Raw genomic sequence first — 21,908 nt, forward strand, 5'->3', positions numbered from 1 at the left:
GAAGGTAGTTAAGTGAGCTAAATCCCCATTTTTCTCAGCATAGAGTCAATAGAGCTAAAGTTATTAAATAAATAAAAGGAGGTGTGAGCATATTATCTTATCAAAAGGAGATAAATATTGAAAGATTAAAAAATGGTAGAAAATCCCACAATACTGTAAGGTAATTCTTTGAAAGACTAAAAAAAATGGTCAAATCTCTAACAAAACTAATAAGAGAGAAAAGAAAAGAATAAGAAAAAATGGAGAAAAGGTATAGAACAACAATTTAACAAATAAGGAAGTATAACTTTTGTTAAAGTAAGTATTTTTACATTATAGCAATACATATCAATAGCATTATGCCACTTAAGTTGAGATAGACAATCTTACATGCCAGCAATAAACGCAAATCTAAAAACAAACAAAACAAAAACAAAAATCTTACCATTCATAACAGTAACATATTATGAATATGGTATAATAAATAAATACAAATATCTTTGGGATACCAAGGCATATACCCAACAAAAATGTGCATTACCTTTAGGGAGAAAATTATAAAACCTTATTGATAGATACAAGAGGATTTGAATAAATAAAATTTATGCCTTATTTGGGGGTAAGAAGGCTTGATATTTTAAAAAATGTCAATTCTCTCTATATTAATATATGAGTATTAACATATGAGTATAAAGTAATTGCAATAAAAGATCCACCAGATGTTATCACAGAACTTGACAAAGTGGTCTTAAAATTAATATGGAAGAATAAAGGGCAAAAAATAGCGTGAGGAGCCCCCCTGAGGTTAGCTGATGATTGTCACTCATTTTATTCTGTGGTGACATTTGCCAATTCTAGACTAGCATGAAGAATCAAAAGGTCTAACATATGTGTAATTGAGTTCCATATGAGAAGAGAAAGAGAATAAGGGACAAGCAATATTTGAAGAGATAATAGCCAAGAATTTTCCAAATCTGATGAAAGAAATCAATTCAAAAATTTAAGAAACTCAGCAACTCTGAGTAGGAAAAATACAAAGAAAATCTAGAAATATTATAGCCAAACTGCCAAAAACCAAAGGGAACAACTTAAAAGCAATTATGGGGGAGAAAGGCATATTACCTTCAAAATATCAACAGTAAGACTGACAGCTCACTTTTCAATAGAAACTACTAAGTCAGGTGACAATGGAATAGCATTTTTAAAGTTCTGAAAGTAAAAACTTTCAACATAGAATCATCTACCCAGAAGAAAATATCCTCCAAAAATGAGGACAAGACTTCCAAGACTCCATCTGTGTGGCCAAAATGGAGTAAGCCAACTCTCACATTGATTACAACTAAAATCTCTGGACAGAATACAAAGACAACTACCTAATTACTCTGAAAGTAAACATTAGCAAGCAGACTGTGGACTGAACTCAAAATCTGGACAATGACTGGTAAAGAGAATGAATTTCATGGTCTTATTTTCTTCCTTTATCTCCAGGCTTTGATTAAGGGAAGACCCAACTGGCAGAACTGTGCCATGGGTGCTGAAAGCAAAAATTATCAGAAATAAAATACTACTTCTAGCCATGGAACCAGGAAAAGAGGCTCCTGAATGCCAGACAATGTGTGCAGAAATCCCCATCTCTTTTAGCATTTTTCTTCATTCTCCTTTCTCTCCCAGCCCTGCCCATAGCACTGGCCAGTTGGGGAGTTTTATGGCTGTGGCAGTGATGTCACAAGCACCCAAAACCCTGAGAAAAGACTCATCTCTCTGGACAGGGAAATTGAGAAATGGGTCCCCATTGACCAAATAATGTGGAGGAATTCTCTGTTATTTTTTTCATCCTCTTTTCTCTCAATGGTTTGCCCCTAAGGTAGTCCCAGTGTCACAGAACTACATAAAAACATGGGGTGATAAAACTCTGAGAAAAACCCACCATTTGGGACAAAAGAATTGAGGAAAAGAGTCTTTTGGACCTGTGTGTGTGTGTTTCACAGGTGAAGAGATTCCAAGAGAGGAGAGAGTTGGAGAAGGAGATATACCTAGCTCTGGATATTAAACAACATAAGACCCGGGATTGCCCCAGAGTTGCACATATGCCTAAGAGATCCAAAGAAGCATAGAAAAGTATTTAAGAATAAAATATTATATAAACCATAGACCAAGTCCAAACTAATCCCTAAGTGGCAGATGAACTTGGCAGTCCCAAACAGCATAAAAACAGCTTTGAAAACAGAACTGACATCGAAGCCACCCCCATGGAAGATGAGACAGAATTTATAGTCTGAATACAACCAGGTTGACCATATACCAGAAAACAAAACAAAACAAAACAAAAAAACAGGACCCAGGGTCTCACAACATAATATTCAAAATGTCCAGAATATGATTCAAATTAAGCAACATGAAAAAATTCAAAACCGAACAGAATAGATAAAAGGAAAATCTGACCAATTCTCAGGAGAAAAGACAATCCACATATGGAAATCCTGAGATGACCTAGACATCGAAATTATCAGACAAAGACTTGAAAGCAGCTATTATAGCTGTCATCCATAAGGTAATGATGAACATGCTTAAAATCAATAAAAAGACAGAACTTCTAAGTAGAGAAATGGAAACTATAAAACAGAACCAAATGCAAATTTTAGAGCTGGAAAATACAATATCCAAAATTAAAAATTCACTTGATGGGTCCAATAGCAGAAGGGAAATAGAAGAAAGAGTCAATTAACTTGAAGATAGAACAGAAGAGGGGCCAGCCTAGTGGCCTAATGTTTAAGTTCAGCTCACTCTGCTTCAGCAGCCCGGGTTCAGTTTCTGGGCGCGGACCTACACCACATGTCTGTCAGTGGCCACGCTGTGGTGGCAGCTCACATACAAAAAGAGGAAGGTTGGCAGCAGATGTTAGCTCAGGGTGAATCTTCCTCAGCAAAAAGAAAAAAAGAAAGAAATGTACAACATAAAGACAGAGAGAAAAAAATTTAAAACATAAACATAGTCTCAGGGAACTGTGAGATAATATCAAAACTTCTAACATTCATGTCATTGACATTCCAGAATCAGAAAGAAAGTGTATAGGGGCCGGCCCCGTGGCTTAGCGGTTAAGTGCGCGCGCTCTGCTTGGCGGCCCAAGTTCGGATCCCGGGTGCGCACTGATGCACCGCTTCTCCAGCCATGCTGAGGCCGCTGCCCACATACAGCAACTAGAAGGATGTGCAGCTATGACATACAACTATCTACTGGGGCTTTGGGGGAAAAAATAAATAAATAAATTTTAAAAAAAAAAAAAGAAAGAAAGTATATAGAAAAAACAGATTTGAAAAAATAGTAGTTGAAAACCTCCTAAATCTGATTTTAAAAATAATAAACTTAACAGATTCAACGTACTTAGTGAATACCAAACAAGGTGAACTAAAAAACAAAACAAAACCACCACACACCCAGACACATCATAATCAAACTGCTTAAATCCAAACATGAAGAAAAAATACTGAAAACAACCAGAGAAAAACAACACATTATGTATAAGAGAACAATGATTCAGATGACTATGTATTTCTGGACCATGGAGGTGAAAAAACAGTAGGACATCTTTAAGGTGCTGATGAAGAAAAGACAGTCAACTGAAAATTCTATATCTAGATAATATATCTTTCAGGAATAAATGTGTTGTAAAGATATTTTTAGGTGAAGAAAAACTAAAAGAATTTGTTGTGAGATCTACTCTACAAGAAATTTCTTTAGGCTAAACAGAAGATATTTTCCAGAGGGAAATAAATGAAGAAAGCGCAATAAAAATAGCAAATTTGACAGTAAATGTAATAGACTATTTTTTCTGTCAAATTATTTAAAATATGTATGACAGTTTAAAGCAAAAAATATAACATCGAAAGGATTTTAATGTATGTAGATATAATATATTAAATAACTATAACATAAAGGGAGAGGGTAAAGGATCCTACATGGTTGTTCAGCTTTAATATCTTACTTGAAATGGTAAAAAAACTCTAAAGAGACTGAGAAGAGTTAGGTATGTGTATTTTAATTCCTGGAGAGACCATCAAAAATAATGTAAAAACATATAGCAAAAAATTCAAACGGAACTTGACAAATTCAAATGGAATACTAAAATTATTCATATAATCCAAAAGAAAGGAGGAATGAGGAAATGGAGGCACAAAAAAATAGAGTGGTACAAATAGAAATCAAATAAATGAAAAAAAATTTAAAAATAAAAATTACTGATAGTATATCAGTAATTAGGTTAAATGTAAACACACCAAAAGAGACAAATGTTGTCAGATTGGATTAAAAAAAATAACAAATCCAACTATATGTTATCCATAAGAAACTTACTTAAACTGTGATATAAACAGGTTAAAAGAATGGAAAAAAGACATGCTATCCAACACTAACCAAAAGAAAACTTGAGTGTCTATATTAATAATAGAGAATATAGACTTTAGAAAAAGGAAATTTATTAAGGATAAAAAGTGGCATAATATTATGATACAAGTCAGTTCACAAAGAAGATATAACAATCCTAAGAATATATGCACCTAACAATAAAGTTCCAAAATACTTGAAGCAAAACCTGATATAACTAAAAGGAGAAATAGTTAAATGCACAGTTACACTTGGAGACTCTAATATTTCTTTCTCAGTAATAGAGAGAATAAATAGACACAAAATTAGCAAAGATATAGAGACCTAAGTAATACTATCAACCAACTTGACCTAATTGACACTTATAGAACACTGCAGGCAACAATAGCAGAATATACATTCTTTACAAAGTGAACATAATATAATACATTCACCAAGATAGACCATATTGTGGCCCATAAAACAAACTTAAATAAATTTAAAAGAATTGAAATCATAAAACTGTTCTCTGATCTTATTGGAATTAACCTGAAAATTAATAACAGAAAGATATCTGGAAAATTCCCCAAAATATTTGGAAATTAAACCACACTTATAAATAACTTTTAGGTAAAAGAAGAAGTCAAAAGGGGAATTAAAAAATACATTGAGCAGAATGAAAATAAATATATAACATATAAAATTTGGGGGATGTGACCAAAGCAGTGCTTAGATAGAAATTGATAGTATTAAATATGTACCTTCACTTAAAATGAAGAAATTTGTCACATCATTAATCTAATCTTCCACCTTAAGAAGCTACAAAAAGAAAAGCAAATAAAATCCAAAGCTAGCAAGAAGAGAAAAACAATAAGGATAGGAGTAGAAATGAATAAAATTGGGAAAAAAAATCAATGAAACCAAAAGCTAGTTCTTTGAAAAGGTCAATAAAATTGATAAAACACTAGCAAAGTATCCAAGAAAAAAAGGGGAAGGACACAAATTACCAACAGAAAAAATGAAAGAGAAGAATTATTACAAATCCTATAGACATTAAAAGGAAAATAAGATATTATGAACAATTTAGTATTCATAAATTTGAGAACTTACATAAAATGGAACAGTGCCTTGAAAGATATAAACTACCAAAATTTACTCAAGAAAAATTATATTATAGAAACAGTCATATATCTACTAAAGAAATTGAATTCATAGTTCAAAACTTTTCAAAAAAGAAAACAGGTCCAGTCAATTTCACTGGTGAAACCAATTCTATATCAATATTTAAGGAAGAAATAATACCAACTTAACACAATCTCTTCCAAAAAACAGAAGAGGAGAAAACAGTTTTCAACACATTTTAGGAGACCAGCCATTACCTTGATGCCAAAATGAAAAAAGACATTCCAAGAAATAAAAGATGGAGGCTAATAGCCCTCATGAAAATATAAAAAAAATCCCCAACAAAATGTTAAAAAATTCAATCCAAAAATAAAAAAAAAAGAATAACACAACCAAGTGGAGTTTATCCCAGTAATGAAAGGCTGATTCAATGTTCAAAAGACAAGCAATGTAATTCACCATATCAACAGATTAAAGAAGAAAAATTACATTCATTCCAATAGATGCAGAGAAAGCATTTGACAAATTCAACATCCATTCATGATAAAAACTCTAAGGAAACTATGAGTAGAAGAGATCCTTAACTTGATAAAGGGCATCCACAAGAAAATTTCCAGCTCTTAGAGGGAAAGCTTTCAGCTTTTTACTATTGAGTATGACGTTAGTTGTGGGCTTTTTCCTAGCCAGAGCAATTAGGAAAGAAAAAAAATAAAAGGCATCCAAATAAGAAAGGAAGAAGTAAAATTGTCTCTGTTTGCAGATGACATGATCTTATATGTAGAAATCCTAAAAACTCCATAAAAAACCATTAGAACTAGTGGCCAGGCCAATGGTGTAGCAGTTAAGTTTGCACATTCTGCTTTGGTGGCTCGGGGTTCACTGGATCAGATCCTGGGCATGGACCTACTCACCGCTCATTAAGTCATGCTGAGGTAGCATCCCACATAGAAGACCTAGAAGGACCTACAACTAGGATATACAACTATGTACTGGGGCTTCGGGGAGGAAAAAGAAAACGAGGAAGATTGGCAACAGATGTTAGCTCAGGGCCAATCTTCCTCAAAAAACAACAACAACAACAACAACAACAACCCGTTAGAACTAATAAGAAAATTCAGTAAAGTTGCAGGATACAAAATCAACATACAAAAATCAGTTGTATCTCTATACATTAACAACAACCTATCCGAAAAGGAAATTAAGAAAACAATTCCATATACATTAGCATCAAAAGAATAAAATACTAGGAATAAACTTAACCAAGGAGGTGAAAGATTTGTGCACTGAAAACTACAAAATGATAACAAAAGAAATTTAAAAGACACAAATAAATGGAAGGACATCTTGTGTTTATAGACTAGAAGAATTAATATTGTTAAAATGTCCATACTTCCCAAAATGATCTATAGGTTCAATGTAATCCCTATCACAATCCCAATGGCATTTTTTACATAAATATACAAACTATCATAAAATTCATTTGGAACCACAAAAGATCTCGAATAACCAAAGAAATTTTGAGCAACAACAAAGCTAGAGGTATTATACTCTCTGATTTCAAAACATATTACAGAGCTACAGTAATCAAAACAGTATGGTACTGGCATAAAAGCAGACATATAGACTAATGGAACAGAATAGACAGCCCAGAAATAAACCCATGAAGATATGGTCAACTAATCTTTAACAAGGGTGCCAAGAATACATAATGGGGAAAAGATAGTCTATTAAATAAACTGTTTTGAGAAAATTGGATATCCACATGCAAAAGAATGAAACTGGACCCTTATTTCACACCATACACAAAAATCAACTCAAAATGGATTAAAGACTTATACATAAAACCTGAAACAATAAAACTCTTAGAAGAAAACATAGAGAAAAAGCTTCTAGATATTGGGCTGGGCAATGATTTCTTGGATATGACATCAAAAGCAGAGGCAACAAAAGCAAAAATAGACAAATGAGATTATATCAAACTGAAAACCTTCTGCATAGCAACGGAAACAAAATGAAAAGGCAACCTACAATGGGAAAAAAATATTTGCAGACCATATGTGTTATAAGAGCTTAATATCCAAAATGTAAGGCACTCCTACAACTCAATAGCAAAAAACAAATAACCTGATTAAAAAATGGGCAAAGGACCTGATAGATATTTCTCCAAAGAAGACATACAAATGGCCAACATCATCTCACACCGTTAGGACAACTATTATCAGAAAAAGGACGAGAAGTGTTGGCGAAGATGTAGAGAAAAGGGAATCCTTGTATACTCTTGGTGGGAATGTAAATTGGTGCAGCCACTATGGAAAGCAGTATGTAGATTCCTCAAAAAATTAAAAATAGAATTACCATTTGATCCAGAAATCTCACTTTTGGATATGTACCCAAAGGAAACAAAATCAGTATCTCAAAGAGAAATCTGCACTCCCACATTCATTGTAGCATCATTCACAATAGCCAAGTTATGAAAACAACCTAAACAACGATCAACAGTTAAATGAAAAAGAAAATGTAGCACATATATACAACAGAATATTATTCAGCTTTAAAAAAAGAAGGAAATCCTGCCATTTGTATGGCCGAATGATATTCCATTGCACGTATATACTACATTTATTTTCTTCAGCTATTCAACCGTTGATGGATATTTAGGTTGTTAGAATAGATGAACCTGGAGGACATTATGCTAGGCAAAAAAAGCCAAACACAGAAAGACAAATACTACGTGATCCCACTTATATGTGCAATCTAAAATAGTCAAACACGTGGAAGCAGAGAGTAGAATGGTGGTTGCCAGGGGCTGGGGGGAGGGACAAATGGGGAAGTGTTGGTCAAAGGGTAGAAAATTTTATTATGAAAAATAAGTTCTGGAGATCTACTGTACAACATAGGGCCTCTGATTAACAATACTGTATTGTATACTTAAAATTTTGCCAAGAGGGTAGATCTTATGTTAAGTGCTCTAACCACAAAAGGACAAAAAACAAAACAAAACAAAGGAGGTGGGAGGAAACTTTTGGATATGATAGATAAGATTATGGCATTGATAGTGACAAGGGTTTCACGGGTGTATACTTATCCCCAAACACATCAAGTTGTATACATTAAATATCTACAGCTTTTTGTATGTTAATCATACCTCAATAGAGTGGATTAAAAACAAATCTCCAGCTAATGTCATACTTAATGGTGAAAGACCGAATGCTTCTCCCTCCAGAGAAGCTTTTTCACAAATGTATAAGGATCAAGAACAAGAATTTCGATTGAAATGCTGTTTGCAGTAACAACAAATAAGAAACAACCTAAATGTCCATCAATGAGAACTGATAATTTAAAGAGAATGAACCAGAGCTACATGTATTAGAACTAAAAGATAAATCTCAAAAACATAATGTGGAATAAAAAAAGTGAGTTGCAGAATGATATATGCAATATGATGCTATTTACATGGATTGTTAAAACATAAAATAATACTATACATTTATTATGAAAATACATTGTTTATAAAATATACTATATATATATATACATATATGTATTATGCCTATAGTATAAGTAAGAGAAAAATGAGCAGAAAAGTAAATAAAAAATTCAATGGTTAGTGGTTACCTCTATATCAAGATGGAGGGTAATGGGATTGGAGGGCTTTAACTACATCTGTAATGTTTTCTTTCTTAAAAAAAAAAATTCTGAAGCAGATATGTCCATATGTAAAGATTCATCAATCTTAAGAAAGTTAGTTACTGGTGGGTAGATGGGTATTTACTTCATTATTTTCTATACCTTTTTGTATAGTTTTTTTTTTTCTAATAAAAATACTAAAAAGCAAAAAGGTTTAACACACTTGTTTTAATGAAAAAGGTTGCCTCTGGAGAGAGGAGCTGGCACAGGTGGTGGTGGAAGAAGGAGCAGGAGACTATTGTTTTCGTGATAAGCACCTCTGTACTACTTCATTTGTTACCTTGTCTGTTTACGACTATAATGATAAGATTATATTTATTTGTTTTAATGAAAGTGATCTTATACAAGAAAACTTTGAGCACCACATCACAGAGTCTAAATTCTTTCATGTGCTGGTCTTGTTTGTCCTTTTGTTCTTGAGTCTAGCTGCAGTGCCCACCACACAGTGCACAGCAAGTACATAATGCTATTTGTTTTGTTTTATTTCCTAAAGATTATAGCCCACCCTGATCTCTCTGTTCTCTAATAATTGGCCACAAATTTACTCCTTAGACAAATCATTTAACTCTATGGTACTTCAAATTCCTTATTTTTCAGGTGTCAATAATAATACTGTTTTGCCTACTGCCTAAGGCCATTCTAAGTTTCAAACAGAAAATGGATATCAATTTTTTTGAAAAGTATGGAGCATATACGAATTGAAGAAATGCAGGGGATCACTGAAAGACTGGGAAGAATTCTCAAGAGATCATATCATCACCTTAACATCCACAGTCCATCCTTTTCCAGAACATGTCATTAACCATAAAAAAACTTACTTCCATATATGTGCCTTGAAGCCTCTGAATATGGCTTGTTGTTCTGATGGTATGGAGGTGGAGGTGGGAATGGTGATATTTTGGTTAGGGATATTATGGAAATTGGCTTCTTTAGTAATAAAGCTATTTTCTTAGGAAGAAGTTTCTTAAGATGCCATGATGACACAGTAACCAATTTTTTGGTGAAGGTCCTATTGAGCCAGTGATAAATCCTACTGTACGGCAGTAACAAGTATAACATTTCTTACTTGACTTAAAACCATTCTGGCTCTAGGACAGACCCAGCTCTCCCATGAGCGACAGGCAGAGGGGTAGTTAATAACGCAGGGAACAGAAATGATTATACAGAGATATGGGGCATCTCTCCAAAGACTGTGATTCTAATGGGGAACTATAAAGAGCTGGTCCATGGAAAGAGGAAGAGGGTTAAGGAAAGAGGTCACCAAATATTTGTTGGCATTGAATTAGTCACTTGGCTATTGAGTGTAATCAAAGATGTGACATGGTCTTTGCTTTCAAGGAATTTATAGGCTAAGATATAGTAACTTGGATACAGCCTGCAGATTATCAACTCAGGATAGAATAATGAAACAAAAACATATGCACTAGTCATGTTGGTCACATACAAAAGCCTCACTTTTATATTACATTATTTTTCTTTTGGATGTGAAGGTGGAAGGTTGTTGCTAAGCTTGAAGAGTCTCTGTCCCGAAAGGGCATAGATAGAGAAGTTCCTTTGCTCAAGCCACTAAAACAGTGATAGAGCACACACTTGCTGATTTATATCTCAAAGTGCCCAGAAAGAGTCCAGGTGGCCTCTCATGGCTACAGGGAGTTCTCAGTTTATAATTTTGTTGTGTTCTACAGACTCACTTGTCAGTCAGTTGTGGTCAGTCAGCCATGGGAAACTTAGTACTACATATTTTCATACAGAAACAAAGCCACAAATAGGGGTCATTTCTTTAAACTTGCCAAGAAAGGTTATACAAACCCATTTAAAAAAAAAAGATTATAATAATAATGGTATGGTAGAGTCTGATCCTCAGGTGTACTATCTGTGTGTGTGTTGGTGTTTTCTGAATTTGAATTATAGATGCCAGAATCCTCTTTCTCTGGATACAGCCCTTCAGATACTCTCTCATCTGCTAGTATTGAATATGAAGATTTACTCATCTTAAGCAATGATTCTGTGAGTGTGCGTGCACGCACACACGCCACAAAATATACCACTCAGAAATCCTGCTACAGGGAGGATTACTGATTATCAGCTCCAGCTGCTGCCCTTCTGCATTCACCACTGTGTTTGTGCTGAGGCCACACTTCCCATGAGTTGTTCCCAGTCAACGACTGAACATGGTGGCCAGAGGTACTAAAGCATGTTTATTCCAGCAAGTCGCAGGACACCTATGGACAAATATGGCTTGAAGACTCCCCATAAGCCTCATAGAACCTTTTTTGGAACCATGCTGTAGTCTAAGACTCCTCCTACTTTTTCATCTTTCCTTTCTTCTCTCCACAGACATTACATTAGTCTGAAGTCTTTCTTAGCCTTTGCCAACTCCCCAACCCCCAATCAATCTCTGGCACATCTAATCCTATCTTTGTGTCTGCTTCTTGGCATACTCAAACTACTGCAAATGATAGTGAGAATAGTCCAAGAAAGCAGTAAGATGGGGATTTGGGACTGGTTCATACACCACCCAGTAGGCAGAAAGGATGCCATCCTGAGTGGGGTAAGTAGGGATGGATAGTCTGACAAAAGGTGACAGCTCAATTGCTAAAGATTTCACTGGTGGTGACTTGAGAAAACACCCAGGTAGAGGTATGCAGCTGCAATAATATAAAAGATATAGGGAGGGTTGTCTACAAAGACAGCAGAATTGCATGTTACTGCAAAATTGTATTGAGGCTCTAAAGAAAAATAATGAGAAACTGAGAGTGGTTAACAAGTAACAAATGGCTAAAAGTGAGAGTGGGAGGACTTCTCTGGTCATTTACGAAGGTGTCTTTAGATCCTGTGGTGGAAGAGCAGACACAACTAAGCAGAAGGCTGAAGATCTGGTAGAGTTACAGGGCTTCAGAGACATTTGAATGCTTGGTCATGACAGGTCTGTTATGGTAATATCAGAGCTCTGGTTAGAAAAAACCCAAACCCTGAAATATGGAATAGAGACATCTGGATGGATGCCCCAGATATTGGGGCTGAAGAGCCCCCTGAACCTCTAGAGTTTACAAGGTGTCCCACCCTTCCCTAGTAAGAGGTAGCACTTGTCCTATGTTGGAAAATGCTGCAGAAGGCTCTGCCCTGCAAGGCAGCAGATGCCCCCGTCAGGAGCTGTCCCACCTCCTCGCCTGGCTGCCAGGCTGATAACTAGGACTAAAGCCCAGCATTACCCAGTTAAGGAAATGAAGAGATGGAGTCAAGGATCTCTATGCAGTCAAGGAGTTGAGAGAATTAGCTAGAATTTATCAACAAGAGCCAGGGATGTACTCCTGGGATTGGATTTTGAAGATGCCCTATCAAGGGCCAGGATATAAGACTGGATAATCAGGATAATCAGGAATTCATTGACTTTGGAGTGCTTTCTTGGGACATGAGATTTAACACCCTGGCAAGGATCCCAGGGGATGAGGGAAACTCGCTACTAGAATGACTTTTAGAAGACTGGAAAAAGTAATGGCCATGTTGAGCAAAGAAGAAATGCCTGAATTGCCCTGGAAGATGGTAGAGGGAGGAATAAAAGAGACTGAGGGAAGTGGTCATGCTAGAATGGATATATTAATAAAGCCAAAAGACCCACCAGAGGATTATGGTCCAAGGGAGAACTCAAAGGACACCATTCCACCAAGGAATGTGCTGGTGAAAGGGGCACAACATCACTAAGAAGTTCAATGGTGGCTCTTATCTGCAGGCGAGGCTCTTATCTGTCAATAACCATAAGGATGATGGGGAACAAAGCAATAGAGCCCAGCTGGTGCTTAACTGTAAGAAGCCAAAAAGTTGTCATTACCACAATGGCCAGCAAGGTTAGAGTGGCCGCCAATAGGGCTTGACCAGCAGGGAGCTGTGGAGATGTTTCACAGAGCATGACATCCCTCGGGGCAAAAAGATGGGCAGCCAATAGGAGCATTATTTAATGTCTACAACCACAAAAAGACAAAAATGCATGAGCAGGAGCCTGAGGATGGTTGTCCCAATGAAAAGTCCTAATCCTTTGCTAGCTCTTGGTCCTGAGCCAATTTTCAGATCTAGAACTCATTGACTAAAGAGATGGCCAGGTCTTTAGGAGGAACAATGTAGCATCATATATAATAATGATTCTCTTTCCCCAAAGAGACCTAGAGCCATTTACTCAGGTGACTGTACACTGAGGAAAAGAAAAAATGCAGACATTTTCAGAAATATTTAGCACAGGGTCTGAGTGGACAGTGATACCTGGAGAGCCAAAGTGTCGACACGGCACCCATATTAGAGTGGAGATTATGGAGGTCAGGTAATAAATGGAGTCCTAGAATTATGCCTAATGCAAATAAGATACATATTATTGATTGATTGATTTGATTTACTACAAGAATGGATATGGAAAATAAGGGGAAAGTTTCCATCCCTTAGACATAGCTACAGAAAGTAATCTTCTACATATAAATTCTAGAGACAAAAATATCATTAGCAAAATGTGTTGAGTACAAGAATCACTGCTGGGAGATTGGAACTCTGAATAGCAATTTATTAGACACCAGAGGTTTCTAGGAAAGATGAGAATTGCAAGGACAGTTCTTCCATTATGCTGCAGTAAGCTAATGAGGTCAGCAAAGAATTATGATTGATCAGGGAAGATCTATTTCCCCTTCTTGTGGAGGCCCTTCACTTCTGCTTTGCCTGCTCCCTACTTAAAAGCTTACTTTTGGTGGCCTGTTTCCGAGATCCTAGCTAAAGTCATATGAACCTCCACCCAGAGTCAAGGATATTTTGTGTAATAGAAGTATTTAATTCAGTGGAGACAGCAAGAATCTATTCCTTTACAGTTTAATTATTTTTCTCCTATAATATTATCTCCTTATATTTTCTTGGATTTTTTAAAAAATGAGACTCTAGGCTTTTAGTATTCTGCAACTCAGACCCTGTGGGTTCATTTAGATACTAGCACTACCTATGCATCAATGAGTACACCATCAATAGAGAATCAGAGGCCCAATTCTCAGATTAGCTCTCTTTCTCTGAGCCAGTACAGAGGGGTAGAGAGGACTTACACTTGCATACTCTTCAATAACAACTATCGCAATTATTCTAGTCCTGACACTTTTAAGATATACAGTAATGACCTCCCTTGTAATTTGTAATCCCCTGCTCTAAACCCCAATCTGTTTATGGAAATTTCAGATCAGATAATCCTCCTAAGACTTTTTTTTTTTTTTTTTGTGAGGAAGATCAGCCCTGAGCTAACATCTACCAATCCTCCTCTTTTTGCTGAGGAAGACTGGCCCTGGGCTAACATCCATGCCCATCTTCCTCCACTTTATATGGGATGCCGCCACAGCATGGCTTGACAAGCGGTGAGTCCGTGCGCACCCGGGAACCGAACCCCGGGCTGCCAAAGCAGAGTGCATCCACTTAGCTGCTACACCACTGGGCCGGCCCCCCTCATAGGACTTTAAAACCTCCTCTGCAAAGAGACATTTTAGCAATATATATCAAAAGCTTTAAAAATGTAAATATGCTTTGACTCAAAAACTCCACTTCTAAAAATTTTCTCTGAGGAAATATATAGAACTGGATACAAAAAGTTCATAAGAATGTTCATCAGAGCTTTGTTTAATGTCAGAGAGAGAGAGAGAGACTGACGGCTAAATTTCCAATAATAGGGGAGTGAATAAATAAATCTGTAGGATGAGTCCAATAAATGCACTAGAGAAAAATATTTTTTGACATGGGAAAATATTAATATACTGCTAAGTGAAAAATAGGCTGCAAAACAATAAATGTAATACTTTTGTTGTTAAAAAAATCACTAAACAAATATTTCTGTGCTTTTATAGTTTTCTGCATTGGCTGCAATTTTGAGCTTTTTGTCTTACTCCAGCCTTAATAGAGATCTTTTAGATTAAAATTAACATCAGGAGGGGCCGGCCCGCTGGTGCAAGTGGTTAAGTGCACGCACGCTCGGCTGAGGCGGCCCGGGGTTCGCTGGTTCGGATCCCGGGCGCACACCAACTCACTGCTTGGCAAGCCATGTTGTGGCGGTGACCCATATAAAGTAGAGGAAGATGGGCACGGATGTTAGCCCAGGGCCAGTCTTCCTCAGCAAAGAAAGATGAGGATTGGCAGATGTTAGCACAGGGCTGATCTCCTTACAAAAAAAAAAAAAAAATTAACATCAGGAAATTTGGATCATCTTCTGGGTAAACCTATATATAAATATATACATATTTTAAAATATGTTTTACATCTGTACATACATACATACATACACACACATTCTATTCTGGTCCTTAATGTCTTCTCTGTCTTCACTGTATTTTTTTGTGTACACACATACATATAGTCAAGGTAGAGAAGATATTAAGGACCAGAATAGAAAATAACAAAATAATTGAACATTAGTGTCCTGATCAACTTTTACAGTTCTCCTTGGCAAAGTTAATATAATATTTAAGAGAAAAATCCCTATCTGCTCCACATATCAAGCACTGTTGGTGATTCAAGAAAGCAGAAGCTAGAGAGCCACAGTTATGTAACCAACACCACCAACAACCAGCAAAACAAAACATAGCACTATGTTTAAATGATTGCATCAGCTCTCTCTCTTGCTTCTTGGCACTTGGCTATATTATTAATGTGTGTTAGTGTGTGGGAGAAACCTTCTAAGTCAGCTGCACAATCAGATCAGAACTCTCAAGAGGTTCCCACTCATACCAACCCCCATTCACCCGCTAATTGCATTCTCCTTTTTCTTAGCAGACCTCATGGCTCTTGCTGGTGAGGCGTGGGCCTGGTCAGGGGAAAGCAGCAGGGCAGATGCTGCAGTTTTAAGTGAAATCAGGTGTTGCCTTCCCTGAAGCGAGATCTGGAAAATGTCAGTCCTTGAGTAACAGGTATTGGCAGCTGAGCACTCAGCCGTCCCCACTGGGCTCAGCCTTCCCTTCCCTGCAAGAAGTATTTAGTCTTTCCCTTTTCCTTTACATCGCCCCAATCTCCTTCATCTCTTCTTTAGAGGTCATTGAATAATAATTTCCATTTTGTAGATATTCACTTAACATGATTCTAAGTGTGTTGGGACTAGGAAGGTTTTCATAATAGAATACCACAAGTGTCAATAAAACACTTGCTAGTGTTGTTAGTGACCTGGGCTTCTACCTATGGAGAAAATATAAAAGATTTCTTGGAGGAGTGGGGAGGAATGATTGGGTCCTGACTCTTTTCTCCATATGCTGAGAGCTACAGGCAGGAACAAAGCACATATTTGATAAAGTCAAAGCATTAAATGGAGCTGTGAGAACATTCTTTGCGTTTCCTTTCTTTTTATTCTACTAGGTCAGTTTGGAACTATTCCATCACAGAATTGCAATCCAGATTGCAGAAACACACATGTGCACATGCACAGCTGATGTATGATCATCTTTCTTGCGTTTGGTTGCTTTGCATAATGTACCTTAGCACATTCTGGGATTGAACCAAGGAACAATTGGGGAGGTCTGGCAGTCCCATCTTAAATAGGGATGGCCTCTTTGTGGGAGACAGCCCCACACTTAGCCTAGGGTGCCTGGAGGAAACATGGATCACTATGAGTATGGGGTCAGTGCCAGCGATTCTCTAGTCTAGTTGGGGCAAATGCAATCTGTGATGAGGCCCAACAATTCTGAATTTAGTTGGTGACTAAAGACCAAATCAGTGGAACAACCTTAGAACTTAAAATGCTGAAAAACTAAGCAAGAACTCTAGGGAAATAGCACTGGACTAGGAGCTATGGCTAAACTAAGAACACTTGATCACTCCATCACTCTTCACCTAATATTCTCTCTAAGTAATCTGATCCATCCTTATGGCTTTACCCCTGCCTACATGTTAATATTTTAGGCCCAAATTTAAATCTCCAGTCCAGGGTTTGTCTCCTGAACTCCAGACTGGTAATATCAATCATCTCTATCTGAATGACCCACAGGCATTTCAAATGATACATGTGAAAAATAAACTCATCAGCCACCCCAATAAACATTTCTTTTCTTATATTCCCTGAATTGATGAGTGACATAGTCATTTATCAGTAACTCTGGGAATTATCCTAGGTTCCTCCTCCTCTATCATCTATCACAACCAAATTAGTCATCAAGACCATCTTCTAAACCTTTCCCAGATTTTCCCTTCCTCAATGTCCACAACCTCTATCTCAATTCAGGCCACCATATCATTCACCCAAATAACTGCCACAGCCTTCTTATTGAGTACTCTTCAATCCCATGTCCCTACTACAGCCCAGAGAGCTTTATAAAAAGGATATCTACATATCATCTATGTTGTATTCTTGCCAAACATATTTAAACAAAATCTGACCATAAGAAAACAATCAGACAAATGCAGATTTAGGTGCATTTTGCAAGAACACTAGCCTGGACTCTAAAAATGTCAATGTCCCAAAAGACAAAATATAATTGAAAGAACTGTTCTAGATTAAAGAAGACTATAGAGACAAGAAAACTAAATGTAAACACAATCCTTGTTTGGATTCAGTATTGATGGGGAGGAGCTGGGAATAGCTACCACATACATTATTGGGATAATTAAGAAAAATTAGGATATGAATTATGTATTAGATGATATTTAATCAATAAATGTCAAGTTTCTTAGGTGTCATAATGATATTGTGGTTATGCAGGAGAAAGCTCAAGTTCCTAGGAGACACATGCTCAGGTATTTAGGGGTGAAATGTCGTGATGTCTACAACTTACTCTCAAATGATTCAGCAAAAAATTACATAAGTAGATACGTGATAGAGAGAAAGAAAAAAATGTGACAAGTGTAAACAACTGATGAATCTAGTCTTCCAACTTCCCTTCAGGTTTTAAATTTTTCAAAATAAAAAGTTGTGGAGGAAAAAATAAAGAGAGAGAGCAGGCAGTCACCACTGCTACATTGTTCTTCCAGTAGACATCTTCTATGTTACAAAAACAACTTGAATTTCTTGGAGATTCAAAATAAGATGGTAGGGAGGTTACTAAGGTTGAATTACAAAAGGCATTTACCCTCTTCCCCAGCACCTTGGGCAGGCTTAATCTCCAGTAAGCACAATAACTCAAATTAACACAAGACTTAAGAGCTATATATAGAAGTGGATAGGTAGTTCAACAGACGAATTGAATTCGTCAGCCATTTTTTTTACACCAAAGAATATGAAAACAATTACAAGCAAACTCTCATTGAATCCTAACAATAACCAAATGAGATACTTACCTTCATTTTAGAGATGAGAAAACCAAGGGCAAACCAAACTGAATTATGTCCTAGAGTTTTTATAACTGTCAAACAAATGAAGTACATTATTATGTGATACTAGAGGTTTTCAAAGAGTAAACACGTTAACCTTTTAAAAATAGGATACTTGAATTTTTGTTTTTCTTCTAGTCTTTGTTTTTCTTCTTCTTTGCTTTTCTTTAACTTGCCATTTGTCTTCTATATATTATAGTTTTATTCTGCCTCACAACAAAATGAAACAAAAGAAAAACCCTGTGTCAAGCCCTGAAAAAATCCTTGTTGCATTTTGCATGGCAACCTGAAGGTTCTTTATGAAAGAGTCCCTGTCTCCCTGTCCTTCCTCTCCCCTGTCACATCCCCTTTTACTCGCTATGCTACAGCCATATTTAAGTACTCATACTTCCTTGAAGCATAGGTTCTCTCATGCCGCCATGATTTCTCGGTGGTGGTTTAAATTAGGGGAAATGTGATGTGGCCCTTCACGCCCCAGGAATGCCTAATGCAAGCATATCGAACACAAGAACACCCAAGACCAAATCTATACATAGAAGGAGTCAGGAGACCAGGATTCTGCTTCCAGGTTGGCGACTAGGGCAAGTCCCTTTTCTTCACTGGCCTCAGTTTGTTCATCTATACAAGCAAGAGTTTAAATCAGATCATCTCTAGTGTCCATCTGCTCTCTTCTCTCAATGTCCATGTATCTATGAAGTTGTTCTAGAGAAATCACAAGGGAATTTGTGTGATAAACTCTGGTATAGAAGAGATTTTCCTCCTCATAAGGGAAATCATCTCCAAGAAGTCGTGAAAGTCAAAAAAAGGATAAAGTTCCAAATCACAATCAAGTTTAATGGACTTCACTGATGATATAACAGAAACCCAAGATGTATCATCTTTGAGATTTATATCAAATTACACATGAAAATCTAAATAATACAGTGAAATAGATGTTAAGTGAGAGATTAATTTTAACCTGCAATATAAGATTTAGCTTCACTTTGGTTGCTCAGGGGGCAGTGAGTCTATGTAAATGCCCTGATATGAATGTAGCCTATGAAGGAGAAAAATTAGTTTCTTCGTGTCTCATTTTCTCTCATCTGTTAGATACAGAGATAAATCATTAAAAGCTCTGGAGAAGATGAGTGCCTGAAATCACTAACACAAGAATACTTTGAAATTATTCAATATCTCCCTCTTTTTCTTCCAAAAGACTCAGAGCTCCTTCCACACATTGAAACTGACACTTTGGTGAGGTGGAATCAATTGTAATAAAGAGGAAGAAACAGTCCCTATTATTCAACTCACTCAACGTGCACAGTGGGAGCACAAATGAGAGAAGAAGGTACTGGTTTCTACAATTCCACTCTTTTATTCAGGAGGGACTTCAGGCAAGTAGTAATACTAGAAAGAGCTGATGTGTTTAACAGACACCATGGGCTCTGCTCTACCCATCCAAGCCCTAATAGGAAATTATCTTGAGAATAAGAAAATTAATACATATTGCTGTTCAAAAACTTATTTTAAAATGTGTTTTTAGATGTTCGGAAGCAAAACTAGCAAAAATCTTTAAAGAAGACTCTAGCATTCATTAATTCATTCAACACTCAATATTTATTAAATACTTAGTTATGCCATACACTGAGTGAGGTAAAGGGAATACAAAAATGAGTAAGGAACAGTCCCTAATCTCAAAAAGTTCACAAACTAAACACCAGTCCCAATACTGCTGATGTCTTTAAGGATATTCATCTTCAAATCCAAAACATTGGAGTTAACTTAGAAGGTTTTTACCAAGAAGCTGACATTAAAGGGTAGGGAGTTTCTTGATTCGGAAGAGATTTACCAGAAAACCACACATTGGTTGCAAACATGAGGGTCTCCCATAATATGTATGTATCTTTTTCTCCTTCAAGCTGGAATTCTCTGAGCCAATTTTTAAAAATTACATGGAATTAAAGTTGTTTCCTTTATGAAAATAAATGTGGGGAAGGGAAGGAGAGGGAAAGAGGGAGAAACAGTATATGCAGAAAGGCAGAATTAGAAAGGAGGTTCTGAGAGCTATTTACCAAGTGCTCAGAAAACACATGACATCTTTCTGATAAATATAGGCAGATAATTCAAGAGCTGAGGGAAGCTTACAAAGTGCTGATATAAAAAATGAAAGCACTGGGGCCAGCCCAGTGGCACAAGCGGTTAAGTGCGTGCGCTCCGCTTCCACAGCTCGGGGTTCGCAGGTTTGGATCCCGGGCACGCACTGATGCACCGCTTGGTAAGCCATGCTGTGGCAGCGTCCCATATAAAGTAGAGGAAGATGGGCATGGATGTTAGCTCAGGACCACTCTTCCTCAAGAAAAAATGGGAGGATTGGCACCGGATGTTAGCTCAGGGCTAGTCCTCCTCACAAAAAAAAAAAAAAAAATGAAAGCACAGTCAAAACAAAACAGAAAATCTCTAATCCTTAGAAAAAATTGTATCTATTAGTGTTGGCAATGATTAGTAAATAGCTAAATTTTTACTAGGAAGGTGTTTCATTTGTCCTTAGGTGTTTATATTTTTTTCAATCTTGCTCTGTTATAACTTTCAAGACACGTGTAAATAATAGTAGTGGGGAAATCACAGATACATGGTTATAGATAATTGGGTTTCCTATATCAAAAAAAAATTTTTTTTAATGAAAGCATATACATCAACAGGATTTTTTTGCTTTAGAACGTCCACTCTGGCTGTGGCATGGAAGGTGGACTGGAGGCCGGAGAACAGGGAAGGGCTAGAGATAGAAATAGAATATAGGAGATTATTGCAATGCTATAGACAAGATTTAGACTTTTGATTGGTTAGATAGAGAAGATAAAAGAACACAAGATGACTGCAAGTTTTCAATAGGAAAAGGGGTTGTGAGTGTTAATATATTTGAAACAAATAGACTTTAAAATAGAGCAAAATTTCCTTCAGATTTTTATTCAAATGTCACTTTTTCAATGAAGCCTCCTGTGGCAGGAAACAAAAATGGCATGATCACTGCACCATTTCCATTTCCTGGGTAGACAGGAGGACACTTCCTGGCTTCTCTTGTAGTTAAAGGTGGGAGCATATGACTTAGTTTTGGCAAATGGAAATGTGAAAGGAGGGACGTGTCACTTCCAGGCCAAGGCACTTATTGGCTACTGATTACCTCCATCTCTCTCTGCCTCTAGAAACTATACATCCATGTGGCAGCATCACAACATGGAGGAAGCGTGGGAGCCTGAATCTCTGGGTGGAGTGATGAGTCACCTATATCAGACTTCCTACGAACAAAAACTAAACTTTTGTTGGGCTAAACCACTGGTATGTAGATTTACTACTATGGCATATCATAGTCTATTTTGATTAAAACACCTTCCCTGGCCACCATATCTAAGATTTCCTCTGCCCCGTTCCCCAGATAAAAACAAACACATACATATATTTACACATACACATTTGCTATCCTTCTTTCT

General features: G+C 36.7%; 1 protein-coding gene across 2 annotated transcripts in view; it reads right to left on the reverse strand.

The window, feature by feature from the left end:
• Positions 1 to 21,908, reverse strand: part of HPSE2 (heparanase 2 (inactive)) — a 710,163-nt gene that overhangs the window by 280,773 nt on the left and 407,482 nt on the right. The gene's annotated exons all lie outside the window — the stretch shown is intronic.

The sequence above is a fragment of the Ceratotherium simum genome, chromosome 6 (genome assembly GCF_057802395.1).
Source record: "Ceratotherium simum simum isolate JZ-2026a chromosome 6, ASM5780239v1, whole genome shotgun sequence".
Lineage (NCBI taxonomy): Eukaryota > Metazoa > Chordata > Mammalia > Perissodactyla > Rhinocerotidae > Ceratotherium > Ceratotherium simum.